General features: G+C 44.0%; 1 pseudogene; it reads left to right on the forward strand.

Annotated features, from left to right (window-relative positions):
- The first annotated feature begins 225 nt into the window (after nucleotides 1-225).
- LOC146868427 (transcription factor LBX1 pseudogene) lies at nucleotides 226-558 on the forward strand (annotated as a pseudogene).
- The last annotated feature ends 4346 nt before the right edge of the window (nucleotides 559-4904 follow it).

Raw genomic sequence — 4904 nt, forward strand, 5'->3', positions numbered from 1 at the left:
CCTTAGCGCTCGACTCCTCCATGACAAACCCACCCACATCTTAGGACATATCTGTGACCTGGCCGAGTGGCCTCTGGACCTGTTTTAAGAAGGAGGCTGGGGGTCCCCTCCTAGGAGCGGAAAGAACTTTTCTGGTAGTGCGAAGGCTCTCACACAACAAGAAGGGGATTGCTTGCTTTTTTATATTTGTTCTTCGTGGCTGTGCACGGACTGTGAGTGTCGAGCATGACTTCCAAGGAGGAGTCCAAGTCCTCCGTGGTGGACGAGTGGTGGCGAAGCGCACTGGACCACCTGCCACCCCCGGCCAACTCCAACAAGCCCCTGGCGCCGTTCAGCATCGAGGACATCCTGAGCAAGCCGTCGGTGCGGCGGAGCTACGGCCTGTGCGGGGCGGCGGCGCACCACCTGGGTGCTGAGAAGCACCCGCCCGCGGGCCTCGCCCTGTCTGGCCGGGCGCTACTCTCGCAGATGTCCCCTCTCTGCGCCCTGGAGGAGCTGGCCAGCAAGACCTTTAAGGGGCTGGAGGTCAGCTTGCTGCAGGCGGCCAAAGGTAGGTAGGACCTGCTCTCTTCCCTGCACTGGCCACCGGGGCAGCAGGACCTGGGGGCCGAGTGGAGCGTGGGTGGATGCTGGCACGTAGACCAGGGTGTGTGTGGCGAGATGTACATTGTGCGCCGACTGTGGCAGGCACTGCTCCGGGGAGGCAGCATTTCACACCTTAATTTAAGGGTGCAAACAGTGCTTTAAATGGGCCGGTACTCACCGTTACTGAGTACCGGCACTTCTTAGATTTATCACTCGGAGTACCGGCACTTCTCTACTGCTGAGGAGAGTACCGGTACTCATAAAACGCTGGCGGACTTTTTTTGTTATAGCTAAGGCACTTCTATAGACCTGTGCTGAGCCCAGCTGAACAATTCAGTGTGGGCTCATTTGCATACCATCTGAGTGTTCACAGACATCGAGGCAGCCCAGTGATAGCGTAATTAAGAAAGCCATGGGAGGTAACCAGGTTCAAATGGCTTTAAAGCGTACCCGATTCTTTTCTTAAGTGTCTGCTTATATTTGCTTGCCTGTGATTGTTGAGAAAAACGAGAGAAAGGGGAAGGGGGGAGACAATAGAGACTCTTGGAAGTTATATTAGCGGAAATGTGTGAAATGTTTTGTGGGTGCATGTCCGCTTGTTTCTTTCTGTGTCACTCGAGAACAGCAAAAATGTATGTTGCACATTTTACAAAACAACGAAAAGTTGAAATATCGCCGCCTTTGGGTTTCGTGCTTTTTGTTATAAGTAAACAAACCTGCTTAGTTCATTGAAAGACATTTCCCATGTGTTTTGGTATGTGCTGCAAGTAGTATCGAAGTCAATAAGTATCGGCATGTCTTGCCCTAAGCCCCGCCCCCAAGCCCCACCCACTCGCCACATTTAAATGAGTGCCTGCACTATTTTGCCCCCATTTAAAGCACTGGGTGCAAACACTGTCAACTCTTCCTGTATTAAAAGAATAAAGTGCAAACATTTTAGCTACTCTGCATCTTGTCACATCCCTTTCTACAAAGGGTTTTCAGACTAGAATTGCAATTTAGAAAAACATGCTGAGTTTTTGAATTGACATTGTGTAGCATTTTCCACCCCTCTTATACGAAAAGAGGTAGTGTGACTTAAGTGCAGTTTACCCAGTCCTGACCAGTGACTTAGTTGTGTCACGGAGCACCCTTCAGTCATCACTCTGTGTGTATTTTGGAGAAAAGTACAACTCTTTAGATCTGGTGTATGTATCTACCTGTAAGCTTGGGCTGATATTTTTTTTATCTCTTGCTTGAAGGTATATTTGCATTTTCCAATCATGTCTTGAACTAAACATGGTTGATAACCGAGTTTCAGTATTTTAATATGTCTCACATACTGGGGATCAATACACTGTTGTCCACTTGCTGGTCAATTACAGTTAGTTTATATTGGATCCCGTATGGGGATCAAGGTGATTTAAAACTTGTACAGAGAGCTGTTTTTTAGTAAATTGCAGATTCTATGTAGGACAGAAAGTGGTTGGTGGTTTTTGATGCCTTCAATTTATATTTTCATCTCGCAATTCAGTGTCCCTAGTTTTTTCAGCCTGGTTTATATAGTCCAATTTGTTACCCTTGCCTCATGTGCAATGTGCGTACCTGCTCGTCTGTAATGATTACTGTGTGTATATCTACCCTTTGGTGTTATTGCATGGACCTCTACGCGCTGTTATTGTGAGCGCGTTAGTGTGTGGCAGAGCAGTGTGAGCACCTCTCATTTGGTCGTATTACATGGCCCCACACTACTTGCAGCATGGATATTGTTATTGTGTTTGTGTGTGTCTGGGAGTTGTGTGTATATACTTCCTTTGGTGTTATTGCATGGCCTTACACTATGTTTGCAGCTTGGGTGTTGTTATTGTGTGTGTCTGTGTATTTGTGTGTCTGGTAGTGGTGTGTACATCCTTCCTTTGGTGTTATTGCATTCTGGAACAGCTGCTGTTGGCGATACTGGACGACACGTGTAATATTTTTATTTTTTTATTTTTACAAACCACTTTATTGAGAAAAGTGGAAATCATGAAGCGGGACAAAAGAAGTGAAAAATAAATACATACAATACTAGCACCTCATGATGTACAGATATAACGCGGAAAGTGTGCTCCTTCCACCAGAACATGTGCAAAGCCTATAGCGCTTGGCTGTCAATCTCCAGGATTTTGGGCACCGTCTTCCTATTTCTCGGGCTTTAATTTTTTAACTACAGGACCACACACAAAACTGCACAATTAAGCGAACAAAGAACAGTGGCTATTGCATAAAAGTACTACTATGCGCTATTTTATTTAAAATATAATACACAGCAAGAGTTTACTAACAGGCCATACTGCATAGTGCAGACAACATAACATTGTGCGCTCAGTTACTTTAAATTGCCCCTTAATGGTTCGTGTTCAATTTTCCTGATGTTGGTCTGCGCTTTATCACTACATCTAAAGTTACTTTAAATTGCCCCGTAATGCTTCGTATTCTGTTTTTCTCAAGTTGGTCTGCGCTGACACCTCATTCTGTGCCGCTTGGGAATGGGACACTGGATTCTTACTCCTATAATAGTGGAACGTCCCAGTTCGTGGTTTCCACAATCTTGTCGCCCTGGTACCACCCGAATACAAACACCAAACAAGGGCAGGATAAACAGCAACACAGCCTCCCTGCAGAAGCTTTTAGGTGTGTTTACAAAATCTTCTTGCCAACCTTCATAGTTAAGTTTACATTCATGCCCATTCGCTCTTTGGCCTCTCTAGAAACACTGCAACTTTATCACTAGCTCACCACTTCACGTACAACACTTTTCAATGCACTTTACAGCAAGTTTTTTACTGCCAGTGACGGGCATTGAAAAATTGCTATATATGCACACATCTATATTAGGTGGGTGGTCATTTACAATGCCAATAGCTCAAACTCTCGCAAATGCGAAACCTATTGCATTGCAAGTGCTTGTTGTTTTATGGTAACTGCAATTTTGCGGATATTGATTGCTACAAAATGGAAAGATGCGGATCCCCCGACATATCAAGCCTTGTTTGCCAAATTGTTTTATGATTTCAATTTTGAGATGGGTTTGTATAAATGTAAAGGTCAAAGGGCGAGGAAGAGAGGAATACAAGTGTGGCGTCCACTAATTGAACAATAGTCTCTTTTTGGTCCATTCGTTTTGTTTCCTCGGATCATGTATGATATCATGTTATATATACTGTTGGCTGTAAACTGATTGAGTGCTAAGCTTTCCTGAGAAAAAATAAAAAAGTGTAAACAAAAAAAAGGACTAGGGGAAATGGCTTCAAAATCGGGAATACTCAGTCCTAAATCGGTGTGGTTGTTGGAGAGGTAAGGAGGGGTTTAGGAAGGGAAGAACAAATACAAATAACAATACACAAAAGTTGCTGTTTACAAACTATACTTCTAAAATTCTTATGGCCAAAAGGTCCCATAATCGTGGTAAATGTACTCCAGCTCAGCCTTGGAGTAAGTCTAGCATGACACATGGCCACTCACAGGTACTGCAACGCACTCATATAAAAAAACAATAGAGGCACAAATAACAGTAAAAAATTGGAACATATTTGTAAAAAGTATATTTTATATATTTTTTGTTTTTTAAATGTTTAACTACATTTACTACACTTACATCACACCTGGTAATGCAAGCAGGAGGGAGTATTGATTATGAACTCCAATACCATGGGAAGCACATTACACCATCAACCAATCACATATTGGCTAACCTTTGTTTAGAGGAATAAGCATTTGAATAGGAGACAGAGGGTTTACAGGCAAATAATCAACATCTTTACAATGTCCAGGAAAGCAGTCATTGCCAGATAACACATCTCACCTGACATGGTCTTTGACATATGAGAATTCAGCGAGGGAAAAGGAGGACAACTGCAGCATGGCCTCAGGGTGGGATCCCTGGTGGAGTGGTCAGTCTCTGTAAAATTACAGAGGAGTGCCCACCATCTTAGATTGCGATGTCCTCCACTTCCACAAGGATACTACCCACAGCTACATTACCGAAACACCCTCCAACAAAGCATTGCTGGCCTCAATGAGTCTGAATCTCAATTGAGAGACGAAAGTGACCCACCTGCTGGTTAAAATACTAAACTGCAGGCCTCAATGTGTCTCATGCTTAAGTTTATTCAGTTTTAACTTGGCATGCTGTGAACCTAGCTGCCTGGAGAATCTCGCAAAGTCAGGCTGACCGGCGATGCACCTTGAAAGGATAGACAAGCAGGTTGGTTTTGGTCTCCTCTCGGTTCTGAGAGCAGTTTTTAGCCAAACATTTTCAAAGCCCAAGGTTTTGGATTTTGGTTCTATGGGCACCTTTA

This window comes from Triturus cristatus, chromosome 1_2 (assembly GCF_964204655.1).
Source record: "Triturus cristatus chromosome 1_2, aTriCri1.1, whole genome shotgun sequence".
Taxonomy (NCBI): domain Eukaryota; kingdom Metazoa; phylum Chordata; class Amphibia; order Caudata; family Salamandridae; genus Triturus; species Triturus cristatus.